The sequence below is a fragment of the Engystomops pustulosus genome, chromosome 6 (assembly GCF_040894005.1).
Source record: "Engystomops pustulosus chromosome 6, aEngPut4.maternal, whole genome shotgun sequence".
Classification (NCBI taxonomy): domain Eukaryota; kingdom Metazoa; phylum Chordata; class Amphibia; order Anura; family Leptodactylidae; genus Engystomops; species Engystomops pustulosus.
In genome coordinates, this window is record NC_092416.1 from 176,330,537 (window position 1) to 176,354,247 (window position 23,711).

Here is a 23,711-nt window from a genome sequence, read left to right on the forward strand (position 1 = left end):
ATAGATCTATAAATGTAAAAAGTAAAGGGCTTATAAATGTGTTACGATAACCAAAGGAGTCCAAGTGTCCTACATCTCCTCTCGGCATGACCATGTATCCTCAATGCTCTGTTCTTATCATAACCAAAACCCTAATGAATTAAAATAAAAAATAATTTATAAAAAATTTTCGATCAAAATTATTGTTAATTTGATATTGTTGTAAGTACTGAGCTGTTGAGCACGTGTCGCTATGGTAACAGACTACAAACATACCTCCTCTTGTAGTCATGAAATCCTTAATCTCTCACTTATGTTTGGTCCATAGGTTAGCAAGAAGCAGTGGTGAAATGTGATTGTCCTTGCCCTTACCTATGGCTCTTCTCTTGGTTCTGGCAATTTTTTGACCACACTCCTGCTTCACTGCTATGGCCCTCACTATATGTGTACAGGCAGTCCCCGGGTTACATACAAGATAGGGTGCATAGGTTTGTTCTTAAGTTGAATTTGTATGTAAGTCGAAACTGTATATTGTAGCTCCAGACAAAATAGTTTTTTTGTCCCAGTGACAATTGGAGTTTTAAAATTTTTTGCTGTAATGGGACCAAGGATTATGAATAAAGCTTCATTACAGACACCTTACAGCTGATCATTGCAGCCTGGGACTATAGTAACATCCAGAGAGGTTCACCAGAGGTCACAGGGGGCAGAGGGGTCTGTCTGTAACTAGGGGTCGTCTGTAAGTCTGGTGTCCGTAAGTAGGGGACTTTCTGTATTCAGAATACCACAACTTGGCGTGTCTCCACAACAAAGTCCATAGATACTTGTGGGGTCTGTGGATGAAGCTGGGGGATACCACCTCGGTCTCTTGGAGACAAGCTAAGCTGTGCCTTGGGCTACCCTATTGTCTGACCCTTACATAACTTTATACAGTATTAGAACCTTCAAGATGCTACAGACTCATATTGCTCCTCCCTTGTTCCCCCAAACCATCTGCTCTTCTGGATAACCCAGCACCCTACAACATATTTGGGCCTCCCTAGTTTCCAGATCCTCCATTAGTTGCATGGGATACGTTGTGGTCGGAGCCACCCTTGTTCATACTAGACACTATACAATGGATTATTGCTTAGAGAAGCCATACGTGATCCAAAAATGGGCTCATATTACAACTTGGGGTAATGTCAGATAATGGACTCACCAGATAAAATTATTTTGGGGGCCAAACCTCCATCAGCCCCTACGATGTGAAACGTAGTGGCCTCCAATTTTGGTTGTCTTTCGCTTGATCTCTGTGGTTGACCAATGGGTTAGCAGCTGGGTCCATCGGGAGATCCGCTGTTCCTCTGGTGGAAGAGTCTGATGCTGACTAAGAGTCACAGCATAGGTCTGCACAGGAGCTGTATACAGAACTTTTCTGATGATTGCTGCATTGGGGCTCATTTACTAAGGGCCACACTTTTGTTGGGTTTCCCGAATTTTTCAGTTTTGCGCCGAATTCTGCCAGGATTTTGGCACACGCAATCGGATTGTGGCGCATCAGCACCGGCTTGCACGCAACAAAAATCGGGGACGTGGCCTTCAGACAACCCGTCGGATTCGGAAAAAGCGCGGAATTTAAAAAACAAAAAGTGTCGCAAACTCAGCACTTACATGCACCGGGAAGAAGCAGGTGAACTCCGGCGGACCTGAGCGGGGAAGCGACACATGCAGGATATCGGGCGCACGGACCTTGGTGAATACCGTCAGAGCCTGAATCCTCATTGGACAACGCGCCACGGGATCGCGACTGGACCGGGTAAGTAAATGAGCCCCATTGTTTTTAGTCTTAGATTAATTTCAATCAATAAAAAGTTACAAAAATGTACTTTTCCGATGACCACTACAAAAAAAAAAAATTGTCCATCTTCCTATGGCACAGTTTCTTAGTGGGACTCTTAGTGCGAAAGGGTTAACTAATACATTTCTAGCTGCAGCTTCTGCCTTACAATATTGGGGATTTGATGATAGGAAACATCACTGCAGCTTTAGGGAAGGGTTAGTAATATCTCCCTCCTGGGTCCGCGTCGAGGTACGTTTTGTAATTTGTAGTGGAGACAAATGATGGAGTTATTTGGTGAAATAGCCGGCCTTTATCTGGTTATTATCTCCAGGTGCAGTCATTACGGCTTCTTAGGACCAGCTGTCCTCCTTATAATTACCTAATTGAGGTGGTTTACAAGATTTGCCAGCCTCGTTGAGAGATCGGGGCGGGTGGGGAACGGAGGAAGGTCCAAGATGTTTTGTACAGCTGATATCATGGAGGGGCTGACAAGTGTAAGGTTGGACCCCTGCAAAGAAGCCTTAAAAATAGTAGAGTGTCCCTTGTACTATACAAGTTCTTGTATTGATATACAAACCCAATTGGACAAAGAATCTCAAAAAATGTGGACAGCTTGACATGAAGACCCATTTATTCATCGAGATTTACACATTCAGGTAATGATGAGTTTTTGAAGCCGGATGATACTTGGCCAAACTTTTTTGTTTTTGAGCCATCTAGTTTGGTTTGTATAACGGCTTCTAAAAACCTGAGTTTGGAACCCCTGTCCTTAAAGGGATGTCTCATTAAAGCACCCCTTGTTTAAAAAATCTCGGTCGATTTGGAGCCCCCCAAAAAGTTGAACTATATGTTAATGTTTTGGGGTGTTTGGGCGGTAGATTTGGAGAACCAGGATAGGGTGACTCCAGCCCTCTGCACCCTTGCTAGTGCATAAGAAGGACGTGTTATTCCAAGGAGAACTTGAATTTGTGGCCAGTGGAACAAAATATGACCATTCAAGTAAGTCTATCGTGTTGGAGAGTGGAAGAGTGGTTCTTCATGTGTCTGAAGTTCTTGACCCTTAGAAGACACTCTCAGAGGGCTATTGGCTAGTGAAGAGGTTGGGTTGGTATCCCCTATGCATAGGGCATGGTTTGCTATCTGATTAGTGGGAGTCCTACTACGGGGACCCTTAATAAATATGAAAAGTTGGTCTCATTCCTTAGTCGTAGATGTGTATGGGCAAGAAGATGTTAGGACTTCCTATCCATCTACAGTATCTTGGATAACAACAATGCCCATGTATCTCCAACAAGTCCCATCGAGAGTGAACTCACCACAACCTGCCATAGCGAGATTGACACACCTATCCTGTGAGCATCTGCACCCACTTCACCTTCTTCGGCACTTTGGAGGTCTAGGTCATAGATCGAGGTTTGTCATAGTTACAAGGTTTCTAAAAATGTCTTACCAAAAAAATTGCAGTTAGAAGGCGACTTCTGTTTATTATGGATGATGAAAATTCCCCGAAGCTCAGATACAGTGTAGTCTATTGTGGAGAACATATTTAGTATGTCCCCTCTAACATTGACCTCACCAGTGATGTCACCCAGATATTCAAGCCCCATGGAAACATATTTGCTTACACTTACAGGTCAACTTTTTTGTTCCCCAATATTATTTTTGAAAACCGATTCCACCCATATTAGAAGACTAAATAATCCTCTAAACCAGACATGACTTCCCTGACCCCTGCGTCCAGGAACAGCGAGGCGCTAATTCTGCTGTAATTTAATTTCCCCCCCACCTCACCGTCACCCTATACGTCCCCAGAAATGACTGTCCAGGAGCAAAAACTACTACACGTAACAAGGCTGAGGTACGATGGGTAAAAGATAAAGTATTAATTAGATTATGGAATACTCAGAAAACATGGTCATAAATTAGATTTGATGGAAACATAATAATTGGTACATGGGGTGTAACATGAATTTTACAAACAAGGGGAAACCTAATATGTCTGCCAGTCAGAAATGTCCTCTGTGGGATCTGTGTAGGTCTACTCTGAAGATAGAGCAAGCCTACAGTCAGCCCAAGGATTCTATATATCACACTTTTTATGAAACTGGTTGAAGTGTCATATCAAGCTTATGAGCTACCCATAAGGTGAATGGTCCAAAATGCAAGGACATACAGTAGCTTCCCAAAATCAAATGTGCACAAACATGACCATACTCTACTCTACAAATATTCCTCATGTGTCCCAGGAGATCAGATCAGTCCATGATTTACCTTCTCGTGATTCTGGCTGGAGCAGGAACTTCTCCCTCAGCTTCTTCAGCTCCTCAGTGACTTCAGATGTAAATTGGAGAATTCTCGTGCAAAAATGGCTCAGTAGATTAGGATCAAGAAGATTACTAACTTTTCCTAAATCCCATTTGGGACCTCGACTCCCAATGCCACCTATTAGAGACCCATTCAGGTTCAGGTTTACCAAGTTTGGACGAACCTCAGAGAAAAGTTCTATTTGGGGAATCCCATCCAAACCCAATCTGGTAAACCCCTTAAATGCCACTGACAAAACTGCCATTTTCCCTAGGAGCATCACTCCCCATGTCATTTAAAGGGTAAACACTGGTGGGAGATGTTACCAGGAGGGGAAGCCTGAACACCAAACCTTGTCTTCTGCCTGGAGGTCTGGGTTTGGGTGTGGGGAATCAAACGAGCAATGCTCAGAATGAACCTGAACATTATGGTTCGGGTCACCCTACTCTCAATGTAGCAGATCTTTACTTCCTGAAGTCTTGATATAGAGTGCCCTCTCTGTACTGGATAAGAATTTTACGGAGAAGACATTGATGGCTACGGTTGGGCAGTACTGAGAGGAAAACACAGAATTTTCTTATTGCACAAGAGATGTCAGGCAGTAAAGACAAGTAGAACCAGACAGTATTGGAAGAAGAGTAAAAAATGTGAAAAAGATAAAGACATCTTTTATTCTACTCCTGGAAAACCAAGAAAACCAAAAAAGGCGGCCATATGCATTAAAAATCTTCTGATGTACACATAAATCCATTTAAGCCTTCAGGATTTTAAGAAACCCATTTGAAAACCCTACCTTGGGTACCAGAAAACATTGTCTTGTCACTGTTCAGTAGACCTCCGTCCATCATTGATGTCAACTTCAATGAAGAGATGACCAATACTCATCCCCGGTCCCAAGGAGGACCCCCAGGCATACTGTATGGCTTGGTCTCATATGCACAAAATTATATTTTTTACAATTTTTTCTGTGCCAGTGTTGTCACCCTCTAATATTTTTGCGTGAGGATAAAGTTGGCTGCTCTCTATAAAGGAGGGGTGGGAAAAGGAACAGCATTGGGATTTTGTCAGCAGTGGTGTGTGTCGAGAGGAGGCGGCTATGCTATGTCACACTTAGTTCATGGACAAAAAAAATGGTGTTAGGGCAGAGACACGTCCAGCCCAAAGACTAGTGACAGGGTGAACAGTTGGAGATAAAAAAAAAAAAATCTATATTATAAGAAAAGATAAGAAGGAACAAAGTGATAGGACACAACAAAATGATGAGACCCCAAACATCTTAATATGGAAAAACCTTCTTGAGGACAAATTCAAAGAAGGAAAAAAATTGATTAAAAATATTAAAAAGTTGCAAAGTATCTTCAGCAAAGTTTAACATTCTGGTTTCTCTGTGAATTGGTCACATGGTTGGAATCTAATTGCCATTCGTAGAGCTGAAGATTAACTTTTCGGCCGCTCTGCAATCTGTCATTCTCAGCAGGAGAGTGAAATATGCAGAAATTCTGAAGGACTCCGATCGAAAAACCAAGCTTTATTAGCTGACAAATAGTGTGGTTAGCATCGGCCGGCCAAAAGAAATCCGAAGAAGGATTCTTCTGCAGAGCGTGGAGCAGATCCTTCCTTCTCATCCATGGACTAGACCAGTCAGGTGTGCAGCTTGTATCTCCTGACTGGTGTCCTCAACAATGAGATTCCTCCCCTCGTGCCAGAAACATCTGGATAGTGAAGCGTAGAAACAAAAAGGAAAAACCTCATGCGGTTTGGGTTGCCTGGCATGTTTATTGGTAACCATGGAAAACCCAACCACAAATATAAATATGTTAAAGGAAAAATGATTAGGTTTCTTAAACTGAAGCTGGAACCAAGAATGAGAGAGAAATGAAGACTGTAGGATAATATTATTATGTATTCCTCTATAGGCTGAATTATTGGATGTACTGGTCAATATATTTATCCCCAAGCAAAAGATGCCCACACCATCTTCTCCTGGCCTAATAGGGCCTCTGAGAAGATTGTTGGCCACAATCTGATGGTCAACCCATTGGGGGTCATTTACTAAGGGCCCAATTCGTGTTACCCAAATATTTCCGATTTGTGCCGATTTTCCCTGTAGTACCCGGGATTTTGGCGCACACGATCGGATTGTTTCACATCGGCGCTGGCATGCACGTGACGGAAATCGGGGCGTGGCCGAACAAAAACCCGACGTATTCGGAAAAACTGCCTCATTTAAAAAAAAAAAAGTGTTGCGGAGCTTGCACTTACCTTCACTAGGAATTGGCCGGTGAACTTGAGTGCATTCCGGGGAACCTCAGCGCAGCAGCGCCACCTGGTGGACGTCGGAGGAATTGCCTTAATGAATCCCGGCCGGACCCGAATCCACCGCAGAGAATGCGCCGCTGGATCGCAAATTGACCGGGTAAGTAAATCTGCCCCACTATCTTATGGAGTCATTTACTTTGTAGTCAACTAACTCAATATTACTAGAAACATTATAGCAGCAGCTCTCTAGCGATTTTGAAGAGTAACATTTGTCACAAGAGCTACGTTGGACATTTTGATCTGAAGGACAACCTGCTGTAGGCCTCACATTAGATGTTTGCACACAAAATGAGTTGCATCAACATGGAGACATTTATTGTGACACACAAATTTTTACAAGTGACAAAATTCAGGATTCCTGAGAAGGTCTTGATGAAAAACAGACCTTCCTTTATTGAGACATTCGGTCATATACTATAGCAGTTGCGGTGTTGACGCTGACGTTCAATGACGTCTTTAAAGACTTTCAATGACAAAACATCTCAATAAAGGAAGACCTGTTTTTCACTAAGACCTTCTTGGGCGCCCTGAATCATATAATTTCCACTTGTTGATTTTGGTCTGTTGACTTTGCATTGCTCTGTTGACCAGACGGAACAGGAGATGGAGATAGGGGAAGGTTTTGGGTGACCTGTTGGTTTTCCACTAAGACCTTCTTGGGCGCCATGAATCATATGATTTCCATTTGGTCAGTTGACTTTGCCTTGCTGCGTTCAGAACAGGAGATGAGGAAGGTTTTGGATGAGTTGACCTGCCACCGGCTGGTGGATGTTGGTTTTCATTCAAAAAATCCATGGTAATGGAGTGTGGCATCTTAGATAATGACTAAGACGTTCAATGACGAAACATCTCAATAAAGGAAGACTTGTTTTTCACTAAGACCTTCTTGGGCGCCATGAATCATATGATTTCCACTTATTGATTTAGGTCCTTTGACTTTGCATTCCTCCGTTGACCAGACGGAACAGGAGATGGAAAGGTTTTGGGTGAGTTGACCTGCCACCGGCTGGTGGATGTTGGCTTTCATTCAAAAAATCCATGGTAATGGAGTGTGGCATCTTAGATAATGACCAAGATGTTCAATGACGAAACATCTCAATAAAGGAAGACCTGTTTTTCACTAAGACCTTCTTGGGCGCCCTGAATCATGATTTCCATTTGGTCCGTTGACTTCGCATTGTTGCGTTCAGAACAGGAGATGAGGAAGGTTTTGGATGAGTTGACCTGCCACTGGCTGGCGGATGTTGGTTTTCATTCAAAAAATCCATGGTAATCGAGTGTGGCATCTTAGATAATGACTAAGACGTTCAATGACGAAACATCTCAATAAAGGAAGACCGGTTTTTCACTAAGACCTTCTTGGGCGCCATGAATCATATGATTTCCACTCGTTGATTTTGGTCCTTTGACTTTGCACAGCTGCGTTCAGCAGATGGAACAGGAGATGGGGAAGGCTTTGGGTGATGCCACCGGCTGGTGGATGTTGGTTTTCATTCAAAAACTCCATAGTAATGGAGTGTGGATGTCCATGTGATTTTGGAAGTCCCATAGATGGTCACATAGATAACCCTTGGATTGAAACTTCAAAGCAACCAATGCCCAACCCTGTTTATTTTGGTGTCTATGAAGAGTAAATTCTCCTGCAGCAGGAACCTTCTCACTGCATGAACCTTTAAGGTCCAATTTAAGGTGTGTAGCCATAACATCAAACGTTTGGAAGAGAAAGCCAACTCTACGGATCGACAAATCGAACTTTTAGACCTAAAGAACGGATATCACCTGTTTCTGTTCTGTACAACTTATTTTATTGTAAACTCTTCTCTAACCTTTGCTAGTAATTGTAGGTTTTGCTTATATATAAGCCGATATTTGGAACCTGGGGAAGATTGACCCCATCATTTCATTGGTGGACATTCAAGATGAAGTACAGTTTTCTTCATGATCCGGCAAACAGCTTTGAAGAGCAAAGCAAATATAATGTAAAAGTGGAATTGACGTAAAAGAGAATTTGTTTGCTGCGCTAATAGAGCAGAAGTGGATGGATGAATGGATTGTGTCAGCAACAAGAATATCATGATGAATGTTCTGGCCATCCATCTATCTGCAAGAGGTAGAACAATAGATACATAGATAGAATATAAGCTAGATAGATAAATGGTTAGATATATAGATATACAGATAGACAAATTATAGGAGATAGATAACTAGACGGAAAGATGATAGATGATTTAAAGGAGCAATACATCCTCTGACCAGTTTACTGCCCCCTAGCATCAGCCCTGATTCTTTAGATGCTGCCAGAAGAGCCACTGGTGTCAATTAAAGGAATACTATATAACACTAGCTCAATACTAGATAACTCCCGTGATTGGTGCCAGAACCAATTGCCACGGATATGAACCCTTTAAATGCCGCTGGCAAAGCCACCATTGTTGCTCCCCATGACGTCATTCATAACCGACGACTTACATGCACCGACCTTTATAGGGATAACAGGTTGTTGCGGGTGGGGGTGAGCCTGAACACTAAAGTCCAGGTTTGGCTTCTCAAATATGCAATGTTTGGCACAGACCCTAATCACCTTAATCATAATATTTCATCTTGATCCAGAGATCAAATGAGAAAAACTTGACTTCCAAATAGATACCCAAAGAAAAATGAAGAAAAATCAAAAATGGTAAAAAATGCCGGAGTTGTGGACTCACTCCACCACTTGGTGTTACACTTTTTTTTGATTGTCAAGGAGGTGCCCTAGTTTTTTACTCTTTAAGTTTCAAATAGGATCTGGTATTTGCTGCAGAGAACCACCAGGTGCTACCCCAGGAGATGTCCCAGTCTAGTGGAGGCTGATTAAGATAGGTCCAGAGACACCAGTCTACAAGAGTCAGGCAGGTAAAAGAGGTTCTAATCCAGGACCGCTAGGTAACTAGGAACCGTATTGCTCAAGCACTATCCCATATGGGAAGGTGCCTTAGATATTTCACTGCCTGGAGCAATATGTAGGGTAAGTGTATGGGTGGAGTTATAAAGAATATTAACATATGGATTCGAGGGTGTGGAGAATAAGCCACCAGCTACATTCTAGTCACTTACATTACAGTAAGTACAGTCTGATCTACTGTACTCAAAATGTAATACAGACATATCAGAAGATGGAACTGGTGGGCACCAAGGTGAGGATATGGTCCGGTAAGGGTATTGTGGCTATTCTGTTTCCAAATGTTACCACATAAGACTACAAGGAACCCTTGATCCTAGCGATTAATGAGGGTCCTGAGACCCCTTTCCTGTTCCCATGCCTGGGCAATATCTTACTGGATGCACAGAACTATCTTTTCTACTCTGAAGAACTTCCAATAAATAGCTAAGAAGTTTCGGTATTTAAGGACACATCCCTTTGACTCTACCTGAGTGATCTGGAGATATCAAGAGATTAATGGAGTTAATAATTGCTTTTCTTTTGAGCTTTGATCTTCCCTACGCGCCTTTTTGAAGAGAAACCAGAGTAAATATTTTTTAGTGAAGCCCTTCAGGCTGTTTACAAAGAAGTGGCTGAATTATGTTTATGCCATAGGGAGAAGGTGACGTAGGTTTTACTTTCATATCCATTTTTTATTTCCATATCCAATAGTGTCAACACCTGGTGGCACATCGTCATTTCAGCCATGGATGATCTGAGAAGTAGATAACCTGTAATCCCTGTGATACTCAGATCCCCAGACATTGAGGAATATGTTCTAGAAGGAAGTCAACTGTACATGTGGCCAATACCTCTCGATTGCCCCATGAACATGGCCTTTCTTCCTAAGAGTGAAAGGATCGGGCAAGTTGAATTCTACTTCCTTCTCCCCGACATTCGCTCTCTTGATGAGTCCATTTGAGGCCATTTCACATGAGTTCTGATCATATCATTCACCATACTTAAAATTTAGATGACTCCATATTTCAAGCTACTATCACCAAGTGGCTGCACAGATAGAGTAGGCCACTCCTGGCTCCGCACTCCACCATTGGCCCTCTTCACCTGCCAAAGTTGACTACGAAATGGAAGAAAGGGTCAGAACGGGGGCACTAGGAATTCTACAAAATAAATGGGCATAAAAACATTGGGGGTCATTTACTAAGGGCCCGATTCGCGTTTTCCCGACGTGTTACCCGAATATTTCCGTTTTGCGCCGATTGTACCTGAATTGCCCCGGGTTTTTGGCGCACGCGATCGGAATTTGGCGCATCGGCGCCGGCATGCGCGCGACGGAAATCGGGGGGCGTGGCCGAACGAAAACCCGACGTATTCGGAAAAACCGCCGCATTTAAAAAAAAAATTGTGTCGCGAAAATTTCACTCACCTTCATCCTGGGTAGGCCGGTGTATTTCGAGGCATTCCAGTGGACTTCAGCGCAGCAGCACCACCTGGTGGACGGCGGAGGAACTGCATTGATGAATCCCGGCCGGACCCGAATCCAGCGCAGAGAACGCGCCGCTGGATCGCGAACGGACCGGGTAAGTAAATCTGCCCCATTATGTTCCAGGAAATACAAAAAGGAGCCATGGGAAAAATTAATAAGTTGAGGGCTTTGGGAATTTTACGTAAGGGGCCAAAAGAGAAGGTACATTATAAATGGGGAGGGCTAAAGAAAGGGCAAAAAGGGGGCCTTAACAAAGTGGGCATTATATTATATATACATTGTTAGGGCCACAAACAAGGCTATTGTGTGAGCAGACAAGGGGTCAGGGCAGGGTCGGCTCCAGGTTTCAGCAGGCCCCTGGGAGACAGGGCCTCAGTGGGCCCCTTTGCAGTGAATAAAAATTTCAGAAATGAACACAGTCCCCTTTTCCTTATATTATTCGCTAGTTTATCGTACCAAACAGCATACTCATGGTTATTTTATATACCCCCCTCACCCCTACAAAATTCCTTGCGTACAGCCATATGGGTCCCCCCAGCAGCTATGTCCCCCACGACTTGCCCAGGTATGCCCAGTGCTGTGCCGGCCCTGGGTCTGGGTGACTGTAAATAATGTGGTTGATATTTATCCACATATCACTACGTACAGTTAGGGGGGGGGGGGCAATTGTCTGTGACAATTGGATTTTAAAAATGTTGGGTTATCATAAGAACCAGGAGTAACACTAAAGCTTCATTACAGACACCTGTGATAACTGTTACAGATGATTATTGTATCCTAGGATTAAAGTACAAGAAATTACCAATATCCAGAGGTCCGTTTGTAACTAGGGATCGTATGTAAATCGAGTGTTCTTAAGTAGGGGACCGCCTGTAGTCTTATTTCCAGCAAAATTTTATCATTATCCGGACAAAAAAAGGCGTTCCTGGCAATGTTGGTATTAAACATGTTAGCAATAATATTAAAAAATTTTACTATTTCTGGGCCAGGAAGAACTTAAATCACAGATGTTACCTGTAGTAACCAGTTCATTGCTGCAGCATTTTAGGTGAAGTTTATTAGTCTTAAATCCTGAGTGATCGAGCAAATAAAATAAGGAGAGAGCCCTTGGTGAGAACACTAGGGGTCTTTGTGTCACCTTCGGCACGGTCGCATTATTTGGGATAAGGCCCCCCCTGTATGGGATCTGTGGTTTCTTATTTAGCGAGCCAGTGTGCACTGTATGCAGTGTGTTAGCACAGGCTACTTTTTGTGTGATTATCTTCCTGTGGTTTGCTCGTGGCTCACTTGGGCGTCTCATCGACTAACAAGCGAGGGAGCGACAAAAAAAAAATCTAAAAACCCCCCATAAAATACAACCCTTCATTCAGTACCCCCTCGTGCCTGTAGCATTGACATACAGAGAATTAGATTAGTTTCTACATAGCTGCTCCCTGTGGTCTCTTTTAAGCTAATTCTCTGTATCATATTTTGCATAATTTTGTTTATTTTCTTCGGGGTTCTTCCACACACAGTTTGTACATTGTGTTGCCGTCATTAAGATGTTTATTTGACTCTCCCTTGCGCTTCTGTTTTCTCAGCTCCTAATATCTGGGCCAAGCCAAGCCCTAACCTGCCCCGACTGAAGCAGAATTCATGGAAGCCCAAGAAAGGGATCACTGTATTATTCCGATGGAAAAGTGAAAGACTTGCATGTTTGCGTCTTGTGTGTTTATTATTTTCTTTGCTGCCTACGTGCGGGGTGCAGGCGTGGCGGAGCAGGTACTACGGTGTGTTTAGAGCGTTGCGGCGTGTAAGCAAATATTTGCCTAGCTAAATTTCTGTGTTTGCTGAAAATGAAAAGAGGAAGACTCCGGGATATCGGAGAAGTTGTAAATTTTGGTACGTAGATGACTGGATTTTGAAGACTCACTCATGATAGGTAAGTTATGGTCAATATACTCCAAAGAGCAGTAAAAAAAAATTACCATGGTCTATCTACAGGATTGGTCAAAGTACGAAGACAGTTTTAGGAAAAATCATTGAATCCCTTGAAATAGGTTCACACGAGAATTTTGGAACAACTTTTATGTTGGCTTGGGTAGGTATAAGATTAAAAATAGCATGCTTCCTCTTCTCCAGTTCCAGCATCATGGTTCTTGACTAGGGATAAGCAAACCTGTTATCCGGGTTTTGCCGGGTTCAGCTAAAGCCGAACCTGAAAGTTCAGTTTGGGTACCAAAACTGCCACCCTAATGGTCACAGCTGCGATAGAGGGTGGTGCCAATCATGGGTGTTACCCTTTAAATTCCGAGTGTAACCCTTTAATGGTGCCTGGATTTCCCTAAGATCCTCACTCCCCGTGACCTCATTAGGGGGCAACAATCCTAGAGTAATTGGCTGCTGTTGGGGTGAGCTGAACTCTGTAACTAGACTTTTGCTCTGGACTGGTTCAGATCTGCTCATCACTACTCTTGACTGTTTGCAGGCCCTGTTTTATGGCTGATGGTTGGAGTGCGGTGGTCAATCATTGGTCTCTATGGGGGTCATTTACTTACCTGGTCCTGTCGCGATCCAGCGGCGTGTTCTCCGTTGAGGATTCGGGTCTTCCGGCGACTCACTAAGGTCGTGCGCCCGATGTCCACCAGGTGTCGCTGCTGCGCCGAGGTCCGCCGAGGTTCGCCGGAGTTCACCATTTTTTCACCAAAAGCGACACATTTTTAAAAAATACAGCGGTTTTTCTGAATCCGTCAGGTTTTCTGATGGCCACGGCCCCCCCCGATTTCCATTGCATGCATACTGGCGCCGATGCGCCACAATCTGATCGCGTGTGCCAAAAACCCGGGGCAATTCGGAGCAAAACGGTAATTCTCGGGAAACCCAACGAAAAAGAGTGATTCGGACCCTTAGTAAATGTGCCCCAATGGGTCCCATGAACATGGAAAAGGTGACATCACTGGGACCTACTGAGGTCAATGTTGGCCGTAGTGGTCTTCTGTCTGCAAACACTTCCGGGTGAGCTAATAGGCACTGGGGAACAGGGAGAGGTGTTAGAAAAAGAAGAGCAAACGTCCTCTTCTCTGGACCCCAGTCTAAGCTTAATGGGGCTCAGTTACTAAGGGTCTGCAGATCGCACTTTCGTCGGATTTGCGCCACTGTGACAGGTATTTAACTGGGGATTGTGTAGCATGCGATCGGATTGTGGAGCAGTTGCGCCGGCTTTCATGCAACAGAAATCGGGGGGCGGGCCATCGGACGATCCAACTGATACAGAATGACCGCAGGATTTAACATTCAATTTGTGTCGAAAAACAATGGACTTACATGCACCGGGAAAAGGAAGGTGAACTCCGGCGGACCTGAGCGGGGAAGCGACACATGCAGGATATCGGGCGCACGATCTTCGTAAATCGCACCGGAGTGCATTTCGGTCGGAAAATGAACTTGGAACGCGCAACACGACAGGATGGGTAAATTTGCCCCAATGGCTTCTGCTTGTTTGCTTAATGGCATCTGGTGGCTCACTGAAGGCTGGGCCAACAATTATGAGATTGTGTAGGCCAATAAGTCTGGTCTCAGTGGTTCCTGGGTCTTTATGAAAAAGGTGATGTCACTGATTGGCCAGTTTGGTCTCATGATGCTTATCGGCCTAGTTGGACCAGGGGGTAGTGTCATTTTTTTAAAAATCACAACTGCCCTCCAGCACATCTGCAATTTTGCTTTCCTTTTGTCATTCCTAGAATTTTTATTTTCCCGTCTAAGATAAGGAGTCCAGTGGGTGGTCCTAATTAGTTTATAATCACTGCCTACAGGACTCCTTAGCATAAAACAGCATGTATATCAATTAATAAACGACAAGATATCCTACATTTTTTCTATAAAAGCTACATGTGAATCTTGGGAAGATTGCGCAGGGTTAGACTGCTTTTTCTTGGTGCCCCAAAGGTTCATCTAAAGTGATGAGTTGACCCGAGCTGTAATGTTTGGTTCCATGCTGAGCATTGTGGGTTCAGGTCCCCAAGCTTCAATCCGGACTTCAACCTGAAGTTTGGGCTCAGTGATCGGTAACACCCCTGATTAGTGTTAGTGGCAATCGGAGATCCTATGCCATTGGCAAAGTCAATGGGGAACATTTGATAAAGGTCCAAATCGCGTTTTTCTCCTGGGTTTTCCAAATTTTACCATTTTGCGTCAAATTGCCCCGGGTTTTTGGCGTAAAAAATACCCGACGGATTCAAAAAAATCGTGCTAGTTTTTAAAAAAAAGGGTCACTCGACACACACTTACATGCACTAGGAATAGGTTGGTGAACTCCGGTGGACCTCGGCGCAGCAGCGACACCTGGTGGACATTGGGCACACAACCTTAGTGAATAGCCGGAAGACCCGAATCCTCATCGGAGAACGCGTCGCTGGATCGCGACAGGACCGGGTAAGTGAATGAGCCCCAATGACTATGGTGGGGCAACGATCGTAGAGAAAATGTCATTTAAAGGGTTAACACTGGCAATGAAATGCAGGTGTCGGCAGTGTGTTTGGGTACCTAAAGCTTTCAAACTGGGTTGTCTTCAGCTGTACCTCTGCATTCCGGCGGTTGGGTTAGAGTTTGGACCAACTGATCCTTTGGTACTTTGGTGGCTACACAAGTTGCATAATTTTTCCAAACTGGATGATTCCTTTTAAGGAAATATTTATGTACCAGTGCTAAATATATTTGGAAAGAAATATAACATAGATCTGTCAATTTGGAGATCCTATCAGCAAAAAACAAAATCTTCTACGTCAGTAATCAATCATGTGGGCTCCTTCACAAAACGTTGACTTTCTCGAGGTAGAACCTTGAGTTTTCACTATGTAACCACTTATTCCAGGAGCACGAAGAATTCCTGGAACTATCCGCCTTTCTGAGTAACATCATTGAAAGCCCAAGCACCTCTATCACGGGTCAGTTGCATGTGTGAAGGTCAACAAACCCAACAAGGACCTTCTTTGGTCGGATCCTTCTCAGGTACAAGGGCCATTTGCTTGCCATTCATCTGGCCTCTACATGTTAGAGAAAAAAAATTCTTAAATTGGTTTACATGAGCCAGCCCTTAACTAAACATTTTAACCTGTCAATCATCAAGATGTTTGTTGACCCAAGACCGGTAGATAGGGAGATGGTAAGTGGAAAAAAGTACGTCCCTTGGAAAAAAACATACTTTGGGAGATTTTGCCGTTTTGTCAATTTGGGACAATTTCGTCCCTTGCGCGGAATTGTAATAAAATAAACAAATGAAAATAAGATCTCGTTGCTGAGTATCTGCTGTTCTCTAACTGCGGCTAATTTGTTTACAGGACGATTTCTGCAGAACTTTCCTGAGACATGTCCACGCTGCTCGTTTCTAGGAGTCTGGGGGTTCATCTTCTGTGTCGCACCAGTTAACTGTTCTGTCAACAGCGAGTTCTGTAATCTACTGAGATGTATTACTGCTCGACCCATGGAATCACTTCTCCACCAGACTGGTTTGATTTTGGGTTAACGTCCTACATCCAAAGAGGTTAGGCAAGTAACACAATGCGCAAAATTTGTTACAGCTTGTACGCCTGAATACGGATGGGAATTGTGACTTCTGAACCCAATTCACCGGTTAGGCAGGGAGAGTGGTGCCGCACTGTGCACTGCCTATAGCCTGCCCCCGTTTAAGATCCTGTACTCATCTAGCATACATCCGCTGCTTTTTATTTACCGGTGGTTCTGTTGGGACTTTCACATTCTATCTATCTCATATCCTTCTATCTTTCCCTTTTTCTTATATTAATTTCTGTAATATCTATATATCTATCTCATATCTATCTATCTATCTCATATCTATCTATTTATCTATCTCATATCTATCTATGTATCTATCTATCTATCTATCTCATATCTATCTCATATCTATCTCATATCTATCTATCTATCTATCTCATATCTATCTATCTCATATCTATCTATTTATCTATCATCATCTTGCATATATCTATAAGCAACTTGTTAATTTAGGCACAAAAACACTCCTGCTCAAAGGTGGCATAAACTGAGAAGCAGCACTGAGCTCTTGTGCAGAGCAGCTCAGCAAACACTGCAGATACTATATGCAGCCTCTGTTTACAGCTCATGACTTTCTATTTACAAACAAATTGCAAAAGCCACAGCTCATAGTAGGACAGAGAAGTGTCCCATGTAGCAGGATAGAAGCAAAGTGTTTGGGGTAGACAGGACAGAGAAGTGTCCCTATATAGCGGGAGAGAACAGAAGTTTGCAGGATATTGCAGATAGTACAGAGACAAGTCCCCGTGTAGCAGGATAGAAGAGAAGTGTGTGGGAGCTGCAGACAGGACAGAGAAGTGTCCCCATGTATCAGGATAGAAGAGAAGTGTGTGGGAGCTGCAGACAGGACAGAGAAGTGTCCGCATGTAGCAGAATAGAAGAGAAGTGTGTGGGAGCTGCAGACAGTACAGAGAAGTGTCCTGTGTAGCAGGATAGAAGAGAAGTGTGTGGGAGCTGCAGACAGGACAGAGAAGTGTCCCTGTGTAAAAGGATGACCACAATGGTGTCTGAGTAGGATACTGGCCAGAATTACAGGGGTGCAGCAGGAGATCAGCACTGGGGGATCCCCTCCAGGAAAGGGGATCACTGGGTGCAGGGTGTCACACACCTGGGTGCTGCTGTGAGGGTCATTCTCATGCTGGGGTGCGGGAGAGAAGCAGAGAGGAGCTTGTAGGAGGATCACATGTAACAGCCCGGATCTAACATTGCACCTGAACTGCACCTAAAGTAACGTGATCAATAAGAGGCAGGAACTCATCATCACAGAGGGTTGTAGCTTGTGATAATTCTGGCACAACAATTACACAGTGATATATCTTGCTCTAAGTTTCAATACTTAAAATACTGATATTAGATTAAAGCTCTGACAGTAAATGTAGGCTCCCTGTCTGGCAGTGACATGTAGATAGCTCCTGCGGGCTCCTAGGGCAGGCCGTGCAGCTCGCTGGACTCATCAGGAAAACCCTATGCCAGTGAAATAAAAACACATGAGTGATTTGAGTTGTTCTGCTTTGAATTTCGGAGCTGAGCCCACCTTCCAGCCCACTCTAATCCAAACATCTCCCAGCTGGTGCGTCCCACAGACCTCCAGAGCTCAGCAGCAGCACACAGCTGCACAGGTCCGCCATGCAGATGTGTACCGTGGGCTCGGCATCTGGCACATGCACCCCTTGCCTGACGCTGCCGGGGAGCCTGACCAGACAAACCACTCATGGATGCTGAATAGAAAACTGACTGATTGGGCAGAACGACCACTGAAGTTTAAACCAGAAGACTATTGAGACCTTTACATCATATCTTTCATTTTACTACTTCCTTCTTCTAGTGGTAATAATTAAAGTAACTTCTCATGTTCTAAACAGAATTACAAAATGTGTTATAAACTATCATTCAGAGCTACATTCATAATTCTGCTCCCTTTTCAGAGCGAACCTATGGCACGGGTGCCAGAGGTGGCACTCGGAGCCCTCTCTGTGGGCACCCAGGCCATTATTGAGCCATTCAGGACTCCAGACTTCCTTCTGCAGTCACAGGCAGCCCACGTTCAGCGCTATTTTAAAGTGACTTGAAGTGCAAGAGGAGCAAGGAGGTGTGGACAGAAGCGGATTATCATTGGGGACCCTTCTCCGGGCCTTTGATACATGCTGTTAAGTGGACCTTAAAGGGAAGCTACAATGATAATCCGAATATCTCCTTCTTTCTACTGTATTGGTGTCCTCAGGACTCCAATACGTTTGAAACCTATGACAGAGCAGAGAGCAATAAGCCATTTTAAATTGGCATTTTGTGAAAAATATGTGGCTTTTGGTTGTAGTTTGGGCACTCAATCTAAAAGGTTCGCCATAACTGCTATAGCAGGGGTAGGGAACCTATGGCTCGGGAGCCAGATGTGGCTCTTTTCATGGCTTCCTTTGGCTCAAAGACAAATCTTCAATAAAAAGTGATTGGTGCTGTGTCTGTCTAAGATATACATAGCTCTGATCACTTAGTGTGACACAGAGGGGCATGTGCTGTGGCTACCTATCTTCTGGGGGCATGTGCTGTGGCTACCTATTTCTTGAGGGTCATGTGCTAAGACTACCTATCTCTTGGGGGTCCTCTGCTGTAGCTACCTATCCCTTGGGGATCCGGTGCTGTGGCTACCTATCTCTTGGGGGTCATGTGCAGGGGCTACCTATCTACTGGGGGGCATGTGCTGTGGCTACCCATCTACTGAGGGGCATGTGCATATTGCATGGCTCTGAAGGAATTACATTTTACGTTCATGGCTCTCTCAGCCAAAAAGGTTCCTGACCCCTGTGCTATAGGGTATGTGGGCATTATCTCTCCTGGGCGCCCACTACTACTGGTCACATTTTTGTGTTGTATTCATTGCTAGTCCTTAATTGCTTGATACCATTTGGCTTCAAAAAATCTCTAGTTAAAAAATTTTAAATTCAAAAATTCCAGGATAGTTAGTTCATGTCTATTGACATTTCCAAGATCTAACCCCATTACACATGTATGCAACGGGCTCACAAAGTAAGAAATGAAGGTTAGAAGAGGTGGTACTAACACAAAATCATGCCCATACCGATCCGCCTCGTCTCGCCGCTGTCTCATACCTCGATACAATGTGTTGTCCTTAGTTGGTATTTTTCGGGAGCACCAAATTTTATTCCCCGTTCTGTTCTAATCACAACATGCCTACGCAGGTAATCATAACACTACACAATTGCCCAGATGTTCCGAAAATCTACTCCTCAGCACTAACCATAGAAAACAAGACTTCTCCACTTTCCAGCAGGAGGAATTCACTTTCCCAAAGCTAAGCAGAATTGGAAAGCTAGGAGAACGGATAAAATTTCCCAAAAAAAATAGTAGCGGCCCGTGGAGCTGGCCTTCATTATAACGTAATTAGGAGACCTCTGTTAGCAAAATAAAAGCTTGCAAGTATCTTGTCGGCTTAGCACCTCGAGGAAACTCAAACATGCGGAGCGTGATACAATTTAGCTAATCATGTTTAGGGAATGGAGGGTCCTCTAGCACACGCACATGTCAGACGTTGCCGCTGAGGACATGACTAAGTAGGTGTATTGTATTTTGACTCTACATTAATTAGCCAGATGGAAAAATCTGCATAGTCTTGAGAAACGTGAAGTTTTGATTCACCCATCATCTGGAAGGAATACAATAGGGAAAAGATTTTAAATACTGGAGTCTGGAAAGTTCCCTGTAGACTTTATATTATTGCCGGGAGCTTCTCGTCTGGTCTTTTTGGGATCTTTCACCTAAGTAAATCACTATCCTTGGGATATAATAGAGATATTGGATTATCCATTGGTGGTTCCCATAGTTTTGAGCACCATCAAGTTCCCTTGTCCATGTCTACAGCTTATCCCTCGAGAAGAAGGACCAAACGTCACTGGCAACTGATCATCTGTCTCTAAGGGATAAGGGGATTTTCTGGCCAATCATTTTTTAAAATAAATAATTCAAATTGGGTTAAATATAAAAATATAAGAAACACTATTACACACACCAATCCCTACTGCTCTCATTCCCAAATGGTCTTCACTGCCTGGTCTCTCGAAACCAAACATAAACCCAATATCGTCACCAAGAATTTGCCATTGATGGGCCAGTTTTCGGGAAAAACCTTTAAGTAAACTCTACTTGATGGGCCAGTTTTCGAGAAAAACCTTTAAGTAAACTCTACTGGATATGTGCTGTGTCCGATCTATGGGTTCTGACCACTAGGACCCCCCTTGCGGATCCTCTTTGAATGGAGTTGTAGTCATATAATCATGTGTGGTTCCACTCAACGCCAATCATCTCTATGGGACGAAAGAGAAACAGAGAGGAAAATCCAATGTAGAACACAAGACTCTTCTATGTGGGTTGCCAACTCTCCATGGACACCATCATTATCACTTAAAAATGACAAAAATATTTTTAATGTTTGCCTCCATGAGACTATAAACAGACTTTCTGCTGGACAAATATGGCCTAATATGTTTTCAGTAAGCAACTTGAATATATCCAACGTCACGAACGTTCATCTGGCCCAATCTTCTCCAATCTCTCCTTCCTTCCTACGCTCCGACTTGCAACCTTAAACTTACAATCTGGTTTTGACAAGAGATTTTCATTGTGATTCAGATCTGTAAACACATTCAGAAAGGATTTCCAAAAGAAATACAGATGGAGGTCTGAGAAAATAGGGTGACCTTCCTGTCCTCCAAAATGTTGGTTAGAGTTCAACATATTCTTAAGAATGAATGTTGTTTCCTGAATTAGAATTTGTATGGTAATTAAAACTAAGATGTAACTTAAAGCTTCGGAGCCACAGAGTAAAATATGTAACAAAATCCCCGTGATGATGTGTGACATAATACTGGTGGCATGGAGACAGTGTAACCGCTCCGTTACCAGGTCTTAGCGCAAAGGAATACCTCCCAACCATTAAACTTGTAGAGATTCAGACTTTTATGGTAACTATTCATCCAAGTTCTGATAAGCAAGTTCAACATCTTGTGGCTACCATAAACCCAAGTTCCATGCTTTAAAAAGTACAAGACCAAAACCACCAGGATTGAGTGGCCAGTCCCAGATTTTCTTGTCTGTCCTATGTCCCTGAGAGGTTTTACATCTCAAGTGTTCAATTACAATGGTGAAGCTGGAAGCAGTTAACTCCCCGCTCCACCATTGAGCCACTGCCTCTGCTATGTGGATGGGTGGTATGGGTGATGTGATGATAGAAGAGCTTCTATAAGGGAACACGGAATGGTGTTATTTTTCAAAACCTAAAGCAAAGAACCATGGGGTAAATTAACTTACCCGCTTCTGTTGCGATCCCCGATCCGGACGGTCCGACGAAGAGGAACTCGGGCGCGATGCACGTAGCTCGTGCGCCCGATTTCCTGCATCCATAGCTTCCCCGCTGAGGTCTGCTGGAGTTCACCTTCTTCTTCCCGGTGCTTGTAAGTGCGTGTTTTGCGACACAATTTGAATTTTAAATCCTCCGAATCTGTCGGGTTGTCCGATGGCCACGCCCCCGATTTGCATTGAATGAAGGTCCAAAATCTGATCATGTGCGCAACACGGAAATTGTAGGGAAACCCGATGAAAATGCGGTCCGTGGACCCGTAGTAAATGAGCCCCTGTGTGTTCGGGGGGTAGCAGAAAAGTAAGCACTATAAAATTGGGGGTATTATAAATGGGGGGATATTAGAAATGGTGGTACAGGGAATAGGCCATAATCGGGGGCTTATAGAAAGTTAGGGGCTACAGAAATTGGGAATTTTAAATGGGGTACAACAGGACAGAGTGAATTTGAATCAGGAGCCTTTCTGAGAGGAGACATTATAAAAGGGGCATTATAAGTAAGAGTCTACAGAGAGGGAGGCATTATTAGTTGGTGGGTCCCATTAGACGCATGAGGCATCACATGAATAGGACTATGTGAAGGCTACTAAGGAGGACATTATATAGTGTTTGGTGGGTATTATACCTTTTTGCCACTCTAGAGGGTGGGATTTGGGGCAAGGAAAGAAATGGGCATTTGAGCTGAAAGCTTTAGTCCCTAAAAATTTTCGACATCCTAAAAATTGGGAGGTGTGCAAATGAGTAACGCCATCATTTATACTGAGATTTGATCCCTTTACATTGAAGGGCGTCCTGGACTATAGGGTTATAGGGTCAAGGAAACCAAAGTATGGGAGTTGGTGGCATCAGTAGAAATGGGACCTTCAGCTACGGGGAATTGCAGAAATAATTCTAAACCCTTCTACAAAATATCATTTGGGGTTTTTTTTTTTGGAGTTAAAGTCACAATTTATTCTTTTTTAGATGTTTATGCAAAACAATTTGACTACTTATGCAAAAAAAAAGGAAATTAAAATGTCAGCCAAAAACCCCACAGAGCGACCAGAGGAAGTCATAGTTATGACTGGAGAAGGTTTAGGTTTTCTAATAAACTTTCTTACTTTAGTATCTGCAAAAAAAGTGCCAAATTCTTGTGCGGGATAAGAACAGAATTTAATTAACTTCTCCTTATTATAGTGATAATTTGTCCTATCGTTGAACCTTCTTGGTTCAGTACCACGTTTTTCCCTTATGTAATATGTAAAAATTCGGAATAATTTTTTTTGAAGACCTTCATGTTGTTATCCCTCTTAGAAATGTTTTTAGAATTGGACAACTGAGTGGTGACAATTGGGGGTCACGAGATAAAATGCTCGAGTGAGTGGTTATATAGAAGAAGAAGTTTAAAAGAAAATGGGTTTAGTCAAAGAGATTTACCACTTCCTAACCCTAATGACCAGGCCTAATTTCTTATGTCCAGAAGGCCAACTCCAACTTTTTATGATTTCCATTCAACCAATTTTAGATGAACAGTTTCACTTCTCATGGCTACTTTTCATCTCAGTAGGTTCAGCTTCTTATGTCTAACATTCATCCCAAGTTTAGATGGACCAGTTGGGACACCCAAGAATCTGTGGCTACCAACCATTTGAGGTCAGATGAACTGGTTTGACTTCTTATGGCAGCCAATTATCAAACTTCAGATGGTTCAATTTATCCAGGTTAACGCTTGTTCAATCCTAGATGGACCAGCTCAACATCATCATAAGATCTCCAGCTGAACATGTCTAAATGCTAGCCAAGAGAGGTTGAATCTATCTATCTGACCATGAATGAGAGGTAGCCATAGGAAGATGAACTGGTCCAATTAAATGTAGGGGTTTGAGATTAAACTTGTACAAGTTTAGACTTTTGTGATAACTATTCATCCAAGTTCAGATAGGCAAGTTCAACATCTTGTGGCTACCATAAACCCAAGTTCCATG